This window comes from Pleurodeles waltl, chromosome 4_1 (assembly GCF_031143425.1).
Source record: "Pleurodeles waltl isolate 20211129_DDA chromosome 4_1, aPleWal1.hap1.20221129, whole genome shotgun sequence".
In the NCBI taxonomy this organism is placed as follows: domain Eukaryota; kingdom Metazoa; phylum Chordata; class Amphibia; order Caudata; family Salamandridae; genus Pleurodeles; species Pleurodeles waltl.
The window spans coordinates 39,360,634-39,378,822 of NC_090442.1; the positions used below are offsets into that span (position 1 = coordinate 39,360,634).

An 18,189-nucleotide genomic window follows, 5' to 3' on the forward strand; every position below is an offset into this window, starting at 1 on the left:
ACCACACAATTGCAACTAGATGACTCAATCTGCAAGAGACCAGTCTTGACAGATTACACAACTGGGGCAACAGCAAAGGCAGCAATTGTGTCAATCCTTTATGATTCTTCTCTAGTACTATACTTTTTCTGAGGGACAATTTGCATTATTCCTGGAGAAAATCATAGAGCTTCTACCCATGCATAGTTTCTGCTTTCTACACGCACACACTCCCTGCACTGAATCTACCCACAGTTCTGTTCAGAATGATTGTGCCATGTCATATTGTTGTATACGTATTGCATATCCATTGCATTTATGAAGAGGTACTTTGGTATGGCAGAAAAATTGAAAAGTAGCAATGCTGAAGGTATAACGTGACTGATTGTGCAGTTTGCATTGGGCTTTCTTAATGAGTGAGAGTGAAAGGAGTATTGTAAGAGTGTGTTTCCAGTTTGTATGTAAAGATAAGTTGGGTGCTGTGAGAAAAAGACTTAACCATGAAGGGACTCGAACCCTCAATCTTCTGATCCGAAGTCAGACGCCTTATCCATTAGGCCACATGGTCACTGACTGTAACATGTTTGGGTGTTTAGGGTTAGGTGGTATGAATGAATGTGGAACATATCAATTACAGTTGCGCAGGACAGGATCCCATACCGTTCTTCATCTTCTTTCCATCAAAGGAGTTTTTTCAAACAATATCTAGATAATTTCCAAAGTTTCATATCTTATGATGTGCTTTTTTGCCGTTAATCCTCCTTTATTCTTCTATTGAATACTCTGTTTTATGCTGCAATGGTATTTTTGGATTATTTGAAAAGAGAATGAAACTGCTTTGACAGTAGTTCAGACTTCCCATTTCTTGACTTGCTAATTTGCTCCCTGAATTAGCTTATACAAGTGACATGAACAGGGCCTTGACCTAAGCACGTACCTGAAAGCCTGTCACCACCTCTAGAAATAAAATTCACAGCAGCTCAAAACATTCATTTTGAAAGAGAATATTTCAAGTGAGTCCAAGTTTAATTTCAATAAAGAAAGTTGTATAAAATGACACGCTGCACATTTGGGTAACCAGCATGACTCTTTTCAGTGAAGAAGTGGAATGGTTCTGTTGCAATATACTATCACCCTGGCAAGCTGCTACGAGGAAGAGTAATCAATATGATTAGGTTTCAGCAAAAATGTATTAGTTCAGGGTGTGCACCTCAGATAGACTTAAACTTACACACCCTGGTCTGTGAGAGTAGTGCCCTATCCATTGCGGCATTGAGGGTAATCTGCAAGACAGAGTTCCAAAATCATCCTTTCATCTCAGTTCATGGCCACATACAGTATTTCTGCAGTCATTCGTTTCACTTTTCTGTCTTTAATTAAACTGACCATTTTAAACCTCCGGCACCCACCACTTCAATCTTACCGTTTTTGTGCTATCATAGGGCCTTGGAACTTTTGGCAAGTGGACAGAAGCAGTCAGAGAACCACATCACAATACATACTCCTTTGCCTGATACCTTTCACAACAAACTGCTCTTGGAAAAAGACGTTAACCGGTCCTTGCTCTCAGACAGACACAGAAAGCCTATCACCACCTCTACGAACATATTTCAATCAAACCAATATATATCATTCAACAATTATGCCTCTGTATCAATATAACTACAACTCGATACAGAAAGGAATTTAAAAAACAATCTGTCCATTTGAATAACCAGCAGAGTTTTAAGGAAGTACAAATTGGAATGTGACAATTTCAGAGTTCCTCATTCATAAGAAGTCTGTGAGATAGTATCTCAGAAAGATCTCAAGTTTATAGCAAAAATGGTTGTAAGGGTGATTTTTACCACACAATTGCAACTAGATAACTCAATCTGCAAGAGACCAGTCCTTGACAGATTACACAACTGGGGCAACAGCAAAGCAGCAATTGTGTCAATCCTTTATGATTCTTCTCTAGTACTATACTTTTTCTGAGGGACAATTTGCATTATTCCTGGAGAAAATCATAGAGCTTCTACCCATGCATAGTTTCTTCTTTCTGCACGCACACACTCCCTGCACTGAATCTACCCACAGTTCTGTTCAGAATGATTGTGCCATGTCATATTGTTGTATACGTATTGCATATCCATTGCATTTATGAAGAGGTACTTTGGTATGGCAGAAAGATTGAAAAGTAGCAATGCTGAAGGTATAACGTGACTGATTGTGCAGTTTGCATTGGGCTTTCTTAATGAGTGAGAGTGAAAGGAGTATTGTAAGAGTGTGTTTCCAGTTTGTATGTAAAGATAAGTTGGGTGCTGTGAGAAAAAGACTTAACCATGAAGGGACTCGAACCCTCAATCTTCTGATCCGAAGTCAGACGCCTTATCCATTAGGCCACATGGTCACTGACTGCAACATGTTTGGGTGTTTAGGGTTAGGTGGTATGAATGGATGTGGAACATATCAATTACAGGTGCGCAGGACAGGATCCCATACCGTTCTTCATCTTCTTTCCATCAAAGGAGTTTTTTCAAACAGTATCTAGATAATTTCCAAAGTTTCATATCTTATGCTGTGCTTTTTTGGCGTTACTCCTCCTTTCTTCTTTTATTGAATACTCTGTTTTATGCTGCAATGGTATTTTTGGATTATTTGAAAAGAGAATGAAACTGCATTGACAGTAGTTCAGACTTCCCATTTCTTGACTTGCTAATTTGCTCCCTGAATTAGCTTATACAAGTGACATGAACAGGGCCTTGACCTAAGCACGTACCTGAAAGCCTGTCACCACCTCTAGAAATAAAATTCACAGCAGCTCAAAACATTCATTTTGAAAGAGAATATTTCAAGTGAGTCCAAGTTTAATTTCAATAAAGAAAGTTGTATAAAATGACACGCTGCACATTTGGGTAACCAGCATGACTCTTTTCAGTGAAGAAGTGGAATGGTTCTGTTGCAATATACTATCACCCTGGCAAGCTGCTACGAGGAAGAGTAAACAATATGATTAGGTTTCAGCAAAAATGTATTAGTTCAGGGTGTGCACCTCAGATAGACTTAAACTTACACACCCTGGTCTGTGAGAGTAGTGCCCTATCCATTGCGGCATTGAGGGTAATCTGCAAGACAGAGTTCCAAAATCATCCTTTCATCTCAGTTCATGGCCACATACAGTATTTCTGAAGTCATTCGTTTCACTTTTCTGTCTTTAATTAAACTGACCATTTTAAACCTCCGGCACCCACCACTTCAATCTTTCTGTTTTTGTGCTATCATAGGGCCTTGGAACTTTTGGCAAGTGGACAGAAGCAGTCAGAGAACCACATCACAATACATACTCCTTTGCCTGATACCTTTCACAACAAACTGCTCTTGGAAAAAGACGTTAACCGGTCCTTGCTCTCAGACAGACACAGAAAGCCTATCACCACCTCTACGAACATATTTCAATCAAACCAGTATATATCATTCAACAATTATGCCTCTGTATCAATAAAACTACAACTCGAGACAGAAAGGAATTTAAAAAACAATCTGCCCATTTGAATAACCAGCAGAGTTTTAAGGACGTACAAATTGGAATGTGACAATTTCAGAGTTCCTCATTCATAAGAAGTCTGTGAGATAGTATCTCAGAAAGATCTCACGTTTATAGCAAAAATGGTTGTAAGGGTGATTTTTACCACACAATTACAACTAGGTGCCTCAATCTGCAAGAGACCAGTCCTTGACTGATTACACAACTGGGGCAACAACAAAGGCAGCCATTGTGTCAATCCTTTATGATTCTTCTCTAGTACTATACTTTTTCTGAGGGACAATTTGCATTATTCCTGGAGAAAATCATAGAGCTTCTACCCATGCATAGTTTCTGCTTTCTGCACGCACACACTCCCTGCACTGAATCTACCCACAGTTCTGTTCAGAATGATTGTGCCATGTCATATTGTTGTATACGTATTGCATATCTGTGGCATTTATGAAGAGGTACTTTGGTATGGCAGAAAGACAGAAAAGTAGCAATGCTGATGGCATAACGTGACAGATTGTGCAGTTTGCATTGGGCTTTCCTAATGAGTGAGAGTGAAAGGAGTATTGTAAGAGTGTGTTTCCAGTTTGTATGTGAAGATAAGTTGGGTGCTGTGAGAAAAAGACTCAACCATGAAGGGAGTAGAACCCTCAATGCTCTGATCCGAAGTCAGACGCCTTATCCATTAGGCCACATGGTCACTGACTGCAATATGTTTGGGTGTTTAGGGTTAGGTGGTATGAATGGATGTGGAACATATCAATTACAGGTGCGCAGGACAGGATCCCATACCGTTCTTCATCTTCTTTCCATCAAAGGAGTTTTTTCAAACAATATCTAGATAATTTCCAAAGTTTCATATCTTATGCTGTGCTTTTTTGCCGTTAATCCTCCTTTCTTCTTTTATTGAATACTCTGTTTTATGCTGCAATGGTATTTTTGGATTATTTGAAAAGAGAATGAAACTGCTTTGACATTAGTTCAGACTTCCCATTTCTTGACTTGCTAATTTGCTCCCTGAATTAGCTTATACAAGTGACATGAACAGGGCCTTGACCTAAGCATGTACCTGAAAACCTGTCACCACCTCTAGAAATAAAATTCACAGCAGCTCAAAACATTCATTTTGAAAGAGAATATTTCAAGTGAGTCCAAGTTTAATTTCAATAAAGAAAGTTGTATAAAATGACACGATGCACATTTGGGTAACCAGCATGACTCTTTTCAGTGAAGAAGTGGAATGGTTCTGTTGCAATATACTATCACCCTGGAAAGCTGCTACGAGGAAGAGTAAACAATATGATTAGGTTTCAGCAAAAATGTATTAGTTCAGGGTGTGCACCTCAGATAGACTTAAACTTACACACCCTGGTCTGTGAGAGTAGTGCCCTATCCATTGCGGCATTGAGGGTAATCTGCAAGACAGAGTTCCAAAATCATCCTTTCATCTCAGTTCATGGCCACATACAGTATTTCTGCAGTCATTCGTTTCACTTTTCTGTCTTTAATTAAACTGACCATTTTAAACCTCCGGCACCCACCACTTCAATCTTACCGTTTTTGTGCTATCATAGGGCCTTGGAACTTTTGGCAAGCGGACAGAAGCAGTCAGAGAACCACATCACAATACATACTCCTTTGCCTGATACCTTTCACAACAAACTGCTCTTGGAAAAACATGTTAACCGGTCCTTGCTCTCAGACAGACACAGAAAGCCTATCACCACCTCTACGAACATATTTCAATCAAACCAATATATATCATTCAACAATTATGCCTCTGTATCAATATAACTACAACTCGATACAGAAAGGAATTTAAAAAACAATCTGTCCATTTGAATAACCAGCAGAGTTTTAAGGACGTACAAATTGGAATGTGACAATTTCAGAGTTCCTCATTCATAAGAAGTCTGTGAGATAGTATCTCAGAAAGATCTCAAGTTTATAGCAAAAATGGTTGTAAGTGTGATTTTTACCACACAATTGCAACTAGATGACTCAATCTGCAAGAGACCAGTCCTTGACAGATTACACAACTGGGGCAACAGCAAAGGCAGCAATTGTGTCAATCCTTTATGATTCTTCTCTAGTACTATACTTTTTCTGAGGGACAATTTGCATTATTCCTGGAGAAAATCATAGAGCTTCTACCCATGCATAGTTTCTGCTTTCTGCACGCACACACTCCTTGCACTGAATCTACCCACAGTTCTGTTCAGAATGATTGTGCCATGTCATATTGTTGTATACGTATTGCATATCCATTGCATTTATGAAGAGGTACTTTGGTATGGCAGAAAGATTGAAAAGTAGCAATGCTGAAGGTATAACGTGACTGATTGTGCAGTTTGCATTGGGCTTTCTTAATGAGTGAGAGTGAAAGGAGTATTGTAAGAGTGTGTTTCCAGTTTGTATGTCAAGATAAGTTGGGTGCTGTGAGAAAAAGACTTAACCATGAAGGGACTCGAACCCTCAATCTTCTGATCCGAAGTCAGACGCCTTATCCATTAGGCCACATGGTCACTGACTGCAACATGTTTGGGTGTTTAGGGTTAGGTGGTATGAATGAATGTGGAACATATCAATTACAGGTGCGCAGGACAGGATCCCATACCGTTCTTCATCTTCTTTCCATCAAAGGAGTTTTTTCAAACAATATCTAGATAATTTCCAAAGTTTCATATCTTATGATGTGCTTTTTTGCCGTTAATCCTCCTTTATTCTTCTATTGAATACTCTGTTTTATGCTGCAATGGTATTTTTGGATTATTTGAAAAGAGAATGAAACTGCTTTGACAGTAGTTCAGACTTCCCATTTCTTGACTTGCTAATTTGCTCCCTGAATTAGCTTATACAAGTGACATGAACAGGGCCTTGACCTAAGCACGTACCTGAAAGCCTGTCACCACCTCTAGAAATAAAATTCACAGCAGCTCAAAACATTCATTTTGAAAGAGAATATTTCAAGTGAGTCCAAGTTTAATTTCAATAAAGAAAGTTGTATAAAATGACACGCTGCACATTTGGGTAACCAGCATGACTCTTTTCAGTGAAGAAGTGGAATGGTTCTGTTGCAATATACTATCACCCTGGCAAGCTGCTACGAGGAAGAGTAAACAATATGATTAGGTTTCAGCAAAAATGTATTAGTTCAGGGTGTGCACCTCAGATAGACTTAAACTTACACACCCTGGTCTGTGAGAGTAGTGCCCTATCCATTGCGGCATTGAGGGTAATCTGCAAGACAGAGTTCCAAAATCATCCTTTCATCTCAGTTCATGGCCACATACAGTATTTCTGCAGTCATTCGTTTCACTTTTCTGTCTTTAATTAAACTGACCATTTTAAACCTCCGGCACCCACCACTTCAATCTTACCGTTTTTGTGCTATCATAGGGCCTTGGAACTTTTGGCAAGTGGACAGAAGCAGTCAGAGAACCACATCACAATACATACTCCTTTGCCTGATACCTTTCACAACAAACTGCTCTTGGAAAAAGACGTTACCCGGTCCTTGCTCTCAGACAGACACAGAAAGCCTATCACCACCTCTACGAACATATTTCAATCAAACCAATATATATCATTCAACAATTATGCCTCTGTATCAATATAACTACAACTCGAGACAGAAAGGAATTTAAAAAACAATCTGCCCATTTGAATAACCAGCAGAGTTTTAAGGACGTACAAATTGGAATGTGACAATTTCAGAGTTCCTCATTCATAAGAAGTCTGTGAGATAGAATCTCAGAAAGATCACAAGTTTATAGCAAAAATGGTTGTAAGGGTGATTTTTATCACACAATTACAACTAGGTGCCTCAATCTGCAAGAGACCAGTCCTTGACAGATTACACAACTGGGGCAACAGCAAAGGCAGCAATTGTGTCAATCCTTTATGATTCTTCTCTAGTAGTATACTTTTTCTGAGGGACAATTTGCATTATTCCTGGAGAAAATCATAGAGCTTCTACCCATGCATAGTTTCTGCTTTCTGCACGCACACACTCCCTGCACTGAATCTACCCACAGTTCTGTTCAGAATGATTGTGCCATGTCATATTGTTGTATACGTATTGCATATCCGTGGCATTTATGAAGAGGTACTTTGGTATGGCAGAAAGACAGAAAAGTAGCAATGCTGAAGGCATAACGTGACTGATTGTGCTGTTTGCATTGGGCTTTCTTAATGAGTGAGAGTGAAAGGAGTATTGTAAGAGTATGTTTCCAGTTTGTATGTAAAGATAAGTTGGGTGCTGTGAGAAAAAGACTCAACCATGAAAGGACTCGAACCCTCAATCTTCTGATCCGAAGTCAGACGCCTTATCCATTAGGCCACATGGTCACTGACTGCAATATGTTTGGGTGTTTAGGGTTAGGTGGTATGAATGGATGTGGAACATATCAATTACAGGTGCGCAGGACAGGATCCCATACAGTTCTTCATCTTCTTTCCATCAAAGGAGTTTTTTCAAACAATATCTAGATAATTTCCAAAGTTTCATATCTTATGATGTGCTTTTTTGCCGTTAATCCTCCTTTATTCTTCTATTGAATACTCTGTTTTATGCTGCAATGGTATTTTTGGATTATTTGAAAAGAGAATGAAACTGCTTTGACAGTAGTTCAGACTTCCCATTTCTTGACTTGCTAATTTGCTCCCTGAATTAGCTTATACAAGTGACATGAACAGGGCCTTGACCTAAGCACGTACCTGAAAGCCTGTCACCACCTCTAGAAATAAAATTCACAGCAGCTCAAAACATTCATTTTGAAAGAGAATATTTCAAGTGAGTCCAAGTTTAATTTCAATAAAGAAAGTTGTATAAAATGACACGCTGCACATTTGGGTAACCAGCATGACTCTTTTCAGTGAAGAAGTGGAATGGTTCTGTTGCAATATACTATCACCCTGGCAAGCTGCTACGAGGAAGAGTAAACAATATGATTAGGTTTCAGCAAAAATGTATTAGTTCAGGGTGTGCACCTCAGATAGACTTAAACTTACACACCCTGGTCTGTGAGAGTAGTGCCCTATCCATTGCGGCATTGAGGGTAATCTGCAAGACAGAGTTCCAAAATCATCCTTTCATCTCAGTTCATGGCCACATACAGTATTTCTGCAGTCATTCGTTTCACTTTTCTGTCTTTAATTAAACTGACCATTTTAAACCTCCGGCACCCACCACTTCAATCTTTCTGTTTTTGTGCTATCATAGGGCCTTGGAACTTTTGGCAAGTGGACAGAAGCAGTCAGAGAACCACATCACAATACATACTCCTTTGCCTGATACCTTTCACAACAAACTGCTCTTGGAAAAAGACGTTAACCGGTCCTTGCTCTCAGACAGACACAGAAAGCCTATCACCACCTCTACGAACATATTTCAATCAAACCAATATATATCATTCAACAATTATTCCTCTGTATCAATAAAACTACAACTCGAGACAGAAAGGAATTTAAAAAACAATCTGCCCATTTGAATAACCAGCAGAGTTTTAAGGACATACAAATTGGAATGTGACAATTTCAGAGTTCCTCATTCATAAGAAGTCTGTGAGATAGTATCTCAGAAAGATCTCACGTTTATAGCAAAAATGGTTGTAAGGGTGATTTTTACCACACAATTACAACTAGGTGCCTCAATCTGCAAGAGACCAGTCCTTGACAGATTACACAACTGGGGCAACAGCAAAGGCAGCCATTGTGTCAATCCTTTATGATTCTTCTCTAGTACTATACTTTTTCTGAGCGACAATTTGCATTATTCCTGGAGAAAATCATAGAGCTTCTACCCATGCATAGTTTCTGCTTTCTGCACGCACACACTCCCTGCACTGAATCTACCCACAGTTCTGTTCAGAATGATTGTGCCATGTCATATTGTTGTATACGGATTGCATATCTGTGGCATTTATGAAGAGGTACTTTGGTATGGCAGAAAGACAGAAAAGTAGCAATGCTGATGGCATAACGTGACAGATTGTGCAGTTTGCATTGGGCTTTCCTAATGAGTGAGAGTGAAAGGAGTATTGTAAGAGTGTGTTTCCAGTTTGTATGTGAAGATAAGTTGGGTGCTGTGAGAAAAAGACTCAACCATGAAGGGAGTAGAACCCTCAATGCTCTGATCCGAAGTCAGACGCCTTATCCATTAGGCCACATGGTCACTGACTGCAATATGTTTGTGTGTTTAGGGTTAGGTGGTATGAATGGATGTGGAACATATCAATTACAGGTGCGCACACCCATACCGTTCTTCATCTTCTTTCCATCAAAGGAGTTTTTTCAAACAATATCTAGATAATTTCCAAAGTTTCATATCTTATGATGTGCTTTTTTGGCGTTAATCCTCCTTTCTTCTTTTATTGAATACTCTGTTTTATGCTGCAATGGTATTTTTGGATTATTTGAAAAGAGAATGAAACTGCTTTGACAGTAGTTCAGACTTCCCATTTCTTGACTTGCTAATTTGCTCCCTGAATTAGCTTATACAAGTGACATGAACAGGGCCTTGACCTAAGCATGTACCTGAAAGCCTGTCACCACCTCTAGAAATAAAATTCACAGCAGCTCAAAACATTCATTTTGAAAGAGAATATTTCAAGTGAGTCCAAGTTTAATTTCAATAAAGAAAGTTGTATAAAATGACACAATGCACATTTGGGTAACCAGCATGACTCTTTTCAGTGAAGAAGTGGAATGGTTCTGTTGCAATATACTATCACCCTGGAAAGCTGCTACGAGGAAGAGTAAACAATATTATTAGGTTTCAGCAAAAATGTATTAGTTCAGGGTGTGCACCTCAGATAGACTTAAACTTACACACCCTGGTCTGTGAGAGTAGTGCCCTATCCATTGCGGCATTGAGGGTAATCTGCAAGACAGAGTTCCAAAATCATCCTTTCATCTCAGTTCATGGCCACATACAGTATTTCTGCAGTCATTCGTTTCACTTTTCTGTCTTTAATTAAACTGACCATTTTAAACCTCCGGCACCCACCACTTCAATCTTACTGTTTTTGTGCTATCATAGGGCCTTGGAACTTTTGGCAAGCAGACAGAAGCAGTCAGAGAACCACATCACAATACATACTCCTTTGCCTGATACCTTTCACAACAAACTGCTCTTGGAAAAACATGTTAACCGGTCCTTGCTCTCAGACAGACACAGAAAGCCTATCACCACCTCTACGAACATATTTCAATCAAACCAATATATATCATTCAACAATTATGCCTCTGTATCAATATAACTACAACTCGATACAGAAAGGAATTTAAAAAACAATCTGTCCATTAGAATAACCAGTAGAGTTTTAAGGACGTACAAATTGGAATGTGACAATTTCAGAGTTCCTCATTCATAAGAAGTCTGTGAGATAGTATCTCAGAAAGATCTCAAGTTTATAGCAAAAATGGTTGTAAGGGTGATTTTTACCACACAATTGCAACTAGATGACTCAATCTGCAAGAGACCAGTCCTTGACAGATTACACAACTGGGGCAACAGCAAAGGCAGCAATTGTGTCAATCCTTTATGATTCTTCTCTAGTACTATACTTTTTCTGAGGGACAATTTGCATTATTCCTGGAGAAAATCATAGAGCTTCTACGCATGCATAGTTTCTGCTTTCTGCACGCACACACTCCCTGCACTGAATCTACCCACAGTTCTGTTCAGAATGATTGTGCCATGTCATATTGTTGTATACGTATTGCATATCCATTGCATTTATGAAGAGGTACTTTGGTATGGCAGAAAGATTGAAAAGTAGCAATGCTGAAGGTATAACGTGACTGACTGTGCAGTTTGCATTGGGCTTTCTTAATGAGTGAGAGTGAAAGGAGTATTGTAAGAGTGTGTTTCCAGTTTGTATGTAAAGATAAGTTGGGTGCTGTGAGAAAAAGACTTTACCATGAAGGGACTCGAACCCTCAATCTTCTGATCTGAAGTCAGACGCCTTATCCATTAGGCCACATGGTCACTGACTGTAACATGTTTGGGTGTTTAGGGTTAGGTGGTATGAATGAATGTGGAACATATCAATTACAGTTGCGCAGGACAGGATCCCATACCGTTCTTCATCTTCTTTCCATCAAAGGAGTTTTTTCAAACAATATCTAGATAATTTCCAAAGTTTCATATCTTATGATGTGCTTTTTCTTCGTTAATCCTCCTTTCTTCTTTTATTGAATACTCTGTTTTATGCTGCAATGGTATTTTTGGATTATTTGAAAAGAGAATGAAACTGCTTTGACATTAGTTCAGACTTCCCATTTCTTGACTTGCTAATTTGCTCCCTGAATTAGCTTATACAAGTGACATGAACAGGGCCTTGACCTAAGCATGTACCTGAAAACCTGTCACCACCTCTAGAAATAAAATTCACAGCAGCTCAAAACATTCATTTTGAAAGAGAATATTTCAAGTGAGTCCAAGTTTAATTTCAATAAAGAAAGTTGTATAAAATGACATGCTGCACATTTGGGTAACCAGCATGACTCTTTTCAGTGAAGAAGTGGAATGGTTCTGTTGCAATATACTATCACCCTGGCAAGCTGCTACGAGGAAGAGTAAACAATATGATTAGGTTTCAGCAAAAATGTATTAGTTCAGGGTGTGCACCTCAGATAGACTTAAACTTACACACCCTGGTCTGTGAGAGTAGTGCCCTATCCATTGCGGCATTGAGGGTAATCTGCAAGACAGAGTTCCAAAATCATCCTTTCATCTCAGTTCATGGCCACATACAGTATTTCTGCAGTCATTCGTTTCACTTTTCTGTCTTTAATTAAACTGACCATTTTAAACCTCCGGCACCCACCACTTCAATCTTACCGTTTTTGTGCTATCATAAGGCCTTGGAACTTTTGGCAAGTGGACAGAAGCAGTCAGAGAACCACATCACAATACATACTCCTTTGCCTGATACCTTTCACAACAAACTGCTCTTGGAAAAAGACGTTACCCGGTCCTTGCTCTCAGACAGACACAGAAAGCCTATCACCACCTCTACGAACATATTTCAATCAAACCAATATATATCATTCAACAATTATGCCTCTGTATCAATATAACTACAACTCGAGACAGAAAGGAATTTAAAAAACAATCTGCCCATTTGAATAACCAGCAGAGTTTTAAGGACGTACAAATTGGAATGTGACAATTTCAGAGTTCCTCATTCATAAGAAGTCTGTGAGATAGAATCTCAGAAAGATCTCAAGTTTATAGCAAAAATGGTTGTAAGGGTGATTTTTATCACACAATTACAACTAGGTGCCTCAATCTGCAAGAGACCAGTCCTTGACAGATTACACAACTGGGGCAACAGCAAAGGCAGCAATTGTGTCAATCCTTTATGATTCTTCTCTAGTAGTATACTTTTTCTGAGGGACAATTTGCATTATTCCTGGAGAAAATCATAGAGCTTCTACCCATGCATAGTTTCTGCTTTCTGCACGCACACACTCCCTGAACTGAATCTACCCACAGTTCTGTTCAGAATGATTGTGCCATGTCATATTGTTGTATACGGATTGCATATCTGTGGCATTTATGAAGAGGTACTTTGGTATGGCAGAAAGACAGAAAAGTAGCAATGCTGATGGCATAACGTGACAGATTGTGCAGTTTGCATTGGGCTTTCCTAATGAGTGAGAGTGAAAGGAGTATTGTAAGAGTGTGTTTCCAGTTTGTATGTGAAGATAAGTTGGGTGCTGTGAGAAAAAGACTCAACCATGAAGGGAGTAGAACCCTCAATGCTCTGATCCGAAGTCAGACGCCTTATCCATTAGGCCACATGGTCACTGACTGCAATATGTTTGTGTGTTTAGGGTTAGGTGGTATGAATGGATGTGGAACATATCAATTACAGGTGCACAGGACAGGATCCCATACCGTTCTTCATCTTCTTTCCATCAAAGGAGTTTTTTCAAACAATATCTAGATAATTTCCAAAGTTTCATATCTTATGATGTGCTTTTTTGGCGTTAATCCTCCTTTCTTCTTTTATTGAATACTCTGTTTTATGCTGCAATGGTATTTTTGGATTATTTGAAAAGAGAATGAAACTGCTTTGACAGTAGTTCAGACTTCCCATTTCTTGACTTGCTAATTTGCTCCCTGAATTAGCTTATACAAGTGACATGAACAGGGCCTTGACCTAAGCATGTACCTGAAAGCCTGTCACCACCTCTAGAAATAAAATTCACAGCAGCTCAAAACATTCATTTTGAAAGAGAATATTTCAAGTGAGTCCAAGTTTAATTTCAATAAAGAAAGTTGTATAAAATGACACGATGCACATTTGGGTAACCAGCATGACTCTTTTCAGTGAAGAAGTGGAATGGTTCTGTTGCAATATACTATCACCCTGGAAAGCTGCTACGAGGAAGAGTAAACAATATGATTAGGTTTCAGCAAAAATGTATTAGTTCAGGGTGTGCAACTCAGATAGACTTAAACTTACACACCCTGGTCTGTGAGAGTAGTGCCCTATCCATTGCGGCATTGAGGGTAATCTGCAAGACAGAGTTCCAAAATCATCCTTTCATCTCAGTTCATGGCCACATACAGTATTTCTGCAGTCATTCGTTTCACTTTTCTGTCTTTAATTAAACTGACCATTTTAAACCTCCGGCACCCACCACTTCAATCTTACCGTTTTTGTGCTATCATAGGGCCTTGGAACTTTTGGCAAGCGGACAGAAGCAGTCAGAGAACCACATCACAATACATACTCCTTTGCCTGATACCTTTCACAACAAACTGCTCTTGGAAAAACATGTTAACCGGTCCTTGCTCTCAGACAGACACAGAAAGCCTATCACCACCTCTACGAACATATTTCAATCAAACCAATATATATCATTCAACAATTATGCCTCTGTATCAATATAACTACAACTCGATACAGAAAGGAATTTAAAAAACAATCTGTCCATTTGAATAACCAGCAGAGTTTTAAGGACGTACAAATTGGAATGTGACAATTTCAGAGTTCCTCATTCATAAGAAGTCTGTGAGATAGTATCTCAGAAAGATCTCAAGTTTATAGCAAAAATGGTTGTAAGGGTGATTTTTACCACACAATTGCAACTAGATGACTCAATCTGCAAGAGACCAGTCTTGACAGATTACACAACTGGGGCAACAGCAAAGGCAGCAATTGTGTCAATCCTTTATGATTCTTCTCTAGTACTATACTTTTTCTGAGGGACAATTTGCATTATTCCTGGAGAAAATCATAGAGCTTCTACCCATGCATAGTTTCTGCTTTCTACACGCACACACTCCCTGCACTGAATCTACCCACAGTTCTGTTCAGAATGATTGTGCCATGTCATATTGTTGTATACGTATTGCATATCCATTGCATTTATGAAGAGGTACTTTGGTATGGCAGAAAAATTGAAAAGTAGCAATGCTGAAGGTATAACGTGACTGATTGTGCAGTTTGCATTGGGCTTTCTTAATGAGTGAGAGTGAAAGGAGTATTGTAAGAGTGTGTTTCCAGTTTGTATGTAAAGATAAGTTGGGTGCTGTGAGAAAAAGACTTAACCATGAAGGGACTCGAACCCTCAATCTTCTGATCCGAAGTCAGACGCCTTATCCATTAGGCCACATGGTCACTGACTGTAACATGTTTGGGTGTTTAGGGTTAGGTGGTATGAATGAATGTGGAACATATCAATTACAGTTGCGCAGGACAGGATCCCATACCGTTCTTCATCTTCTTTCCATCAAAGGAGTTTTTTCAAACAATATCTAGATAATTTCCAAAGTTTCATATCTTATGATGTGCTTTTTTGCCGTTAATCCTCCTTTATTCTTCTATTGAATACTCTGTTTTATGCTGCAATGGTATTTTTGGATTATTTGAAAAGAGAATGAAACTGCTTTGACAGTAGTTCAGACTTCCCATTTCTTGACTTGCTAATTTGCTCCCTGAATTAGCTTATACAAGTGACATGAACAGGGCCTTGACCTAAGCACGTACCTGAAAGCCTGTCACCACCTCTAGAAATAAAATTCACAGCAGCTCAAAACATTCATTTTGAAAGAGAATATTTCAAGTGAGTCCAAGTTTAATTTCAATAAAGAAAGTTGTATAAAATGACACGCTGCACATTTGGGTAACCAGCATGACTCTTTTCAGTGAAGAAGTGGAATGGTTCTGTTGCAATATACTATCACCCTGGCAAGCTGCTACGAGGAAGAGTAATCAATATGATTAGGTTTCAGCAAAAATGTATTAGTTCAGGGTGTGCACCTCAGATAGACTTAAACTTACACACCCTGGTCTGTGAGAGTAGTGCCCTATCCATTGCGGCATTGAGGGTAATCTGCAAGACAGAGTTCCAAAATCATCCTTTCATCTCAGTTCATGGCCACATACAGTATTTCTGCAGTCATTCGTTTCACTTTTCTGTCTTTAATTAAACTGACCATTTTAAACCTCCGGCACCCACCACTTCAATCTTACCGTTTTTGTGCTATCATAGGGCCTTGGAACTTTTGGCAAGTGGACAGAAGCAGTCAGAGAACCACATCACAATACATACTCCTTTGCCTGATACCTTTCACAACAAACTGCTCTTGGAAAAAGACGTTAACCGGTCCTTGCTCTCAGACAGACACAGAAAGCCTATCACCACCTCTACGAACATATTTCAATCAAACCAATATATATCATTCAACAATTATGCCTCTGTATCAATATAACTACAACTCGATACAGAAAGGAATTTAAAAAACAATCTGTCCATTTGAATAACCAGCAGAGTTTTAAGGAAGTACAAATTGGAATGTGACAATTTCAGAGTTCCTCATTCATAAGAAGTCTGTGAGATAGTATCTCAGAAAGATCTCAAGTTTATAGCAAAAATGGTTGTAAGGGTGATTTTTACCACACAATTGCAACTAGATAACTCAATCTGCAAGAGACCAGTCCTTGACAGATTACACAACTGGGGCAACAGCAAAGCAGCAATTGTGTCAATCCTTTATGATTCTTCTCTAGTACTATACTTTTTCTGAGGGACAATTTGCATTATTCCTGGAGAAAATCATAGAGCTTCTACCCATGCATAGTTTCTTCTTTCTGCACGCACACACTCCCTGCACTGAATCTACCCACAGTTCTGTTCAGAATGATTGTGCCATGTCATATTGTTGTATACGTATTGCATATCCATTGCATTTATGAAGAGGTACTTTGGTATGGCAGAAAGATTGAAAAGTAGCAATGCTGAAGGTATAACGTGACTGATTGTGCAGTTTGCATTGGGCTTTCTTAATGAGTGAGAGTGAAAGGAGTATTGTAAGAGTGTGTTTCCAGTTTGTATGTAAAGATAAGTTGGGTGCTGTGAGAAAAAGACTTAACCATGAAGGGACTCGAACCCTCAATCTTCTGATCCGAAGTCAGACGCCTTATCCATTAGGCCACATGGTCACTGACTGCAACATGTTTGGGTGTTTAGGGTTAGGTGGTATGAATGGATGTGGAACATATCAATTACAGGTGCGCAGGACAGGATCCCATACCGTTCTTCATCTTCTTTCCATCAAAGGAGTTTTTTCAAACAGTATCTAGATAATTTCCAAAGTTTCATATCTTATGCTGTGCTTTTTTGGCGTTACTCCTCCTTTCTTCTTTTATTGAATACTCTGTTTTATGCTGCAATGGTATTTTTGGATTATTTGAAAAGAGAATGAAACTGCATTGACAGTAGTTCAGACTTCCCATTTCTTGACTTGCTAATTTGCTCCCTGAATTAGCTTATACAAGTGACATGAACAGGGCCTTGACCTAAGCACGTACCTGAAAGCCTGTCACCACCTCTAGAAATAAAATTCACAGCAGCTCAAAACATTCATTTTGAAAGAGAATATTTCAAGTGAGTCCAAGTTTAATTTCAATAAAGAAAGTTGTATAAAATGACACGCTGCACATTTGGGTAACCAGCATGACTCTTTTCAGTGAAGAAGTGGAATGGTTCTGTTGCAATATACTATCACCCTGGCAAGCTGCTACGAGGAAGAGTAAACAATATGATTAGGTTTCAGCAAAAATGTATTAGTTCAGGGTGTGCACCTCAGATAGACTTAAACTTACACACCCTGGTCTGTGAGAGTAGTGCCCTATCCATTGCGGCATTGAGGGTAATCTGCAAGACAGAGTTCCAAAATCATCCTTTCATCTCAGTTCATGGCCACATACAGTATTTCTGAAGTCATTCGTTTCACTTTTCTGTCTTTAATTAAACTGACCATTTTAAACCTCCGGCACCCACCACTTCAATCTTTCTGTTTTTGTGCTATCATAGGGCCTTGGAACTTTTGGCAAGTGGACAGAAGCAGTCAGAGAACCACATCACAATACATACTCCTTTGCCTGATACCTTTCACAACAAACTGCTCTTGGAAAAAGACGTTAACCGGTCCTTGCTCTCAGACAGACACAGAAAGCCTATCACCACCTCTACGAACATATTTCAATCAAACCAGTATATATCATTCAACAATTATGCCTCTGTATCAATAAAACTACAACTCGAGACAGAAAGGAATTTAAAAAACAATCTGCCCATTTGAATAACCAGCAGAGTTTTAAGGACGTACAAATTGGAATGTGACAATTTCAGAGTTCCTCATTCATAAGAAGTCTGTGAGATAGTAT

At 39.0% G+C, this 18,189-nt stretch overlaps 6 non-coding genes across 6 annotated transcripts; all 6 read right to left on the bottom strand.

Annotated features, from left to right (window-relative positions):
• Positions 1-474: 474 nt before the first annotated feature.
• On the bottom strand, positions 475-547 carry TRNAR-UCG (transfer RNA arginine (anticodon UCG)). Its single transcript has one exon. It is a non-coding gene; the product is annotated as a tRNA-Arg (tRNA).
• Positions 548-2,298: 1,751 nt separating this feature from the next.
• On the bottom strand, positions 2,299-2,371 carry TRNAR-UCG (transfer RNA arginine (anticodon UCG)). The gene has a single exon. It is a non-coding gene; the product is annotated as a tRNA-Arg (tRNA).
• A 3,577-nt stretch (positions 2,372-5,948) lies between these two features.
• TRNAR-UCG (transfer RNA arginine (anticodon UCG)) lies at positions 5,949-6,021 on the bottom strand. Its single transcript has one exon. It is a non-coding gene; the product is annotated as a tRNA-Arg (tRNA).
• Positions 6,022-7,773: 1,752 nt separating this feature from the next.
• TRNAR-UCG (transfer RNA arginine (anticodon UCG)) lies at positions 7,774-7,846 on the bottom strand. The gene has a single exon. It is a non-coding gene; the product is annotated as a tRNA-Arg (tRNA).
• A 7,219-nt stretch (positions 7,847-15,065) lies between these two features.
• On the bottom strand, positions 15,066-15,138 carry TRNAR-UCG (transfer RNA arginine (anticodon UCG)). Its single transcript has one exon. It is a non-coding gene; the product is annotated as a tRNA-Arg (tRNA).
• Positions 15,139-16,889: 1,751 nt separating this feature from the next.
• TRNAR-UCG (transfer RNA arginine (anticodon UCG)) lies at positions 16,890-16,962 on the bottom strand. The gene has a single exon. It is a non-coding gene; the product is annotated as a tRNA-Arg (tRNA).
• Between the last annotated feature and the right edge of the window lie 1,227 nt (positions 16,963-18,189).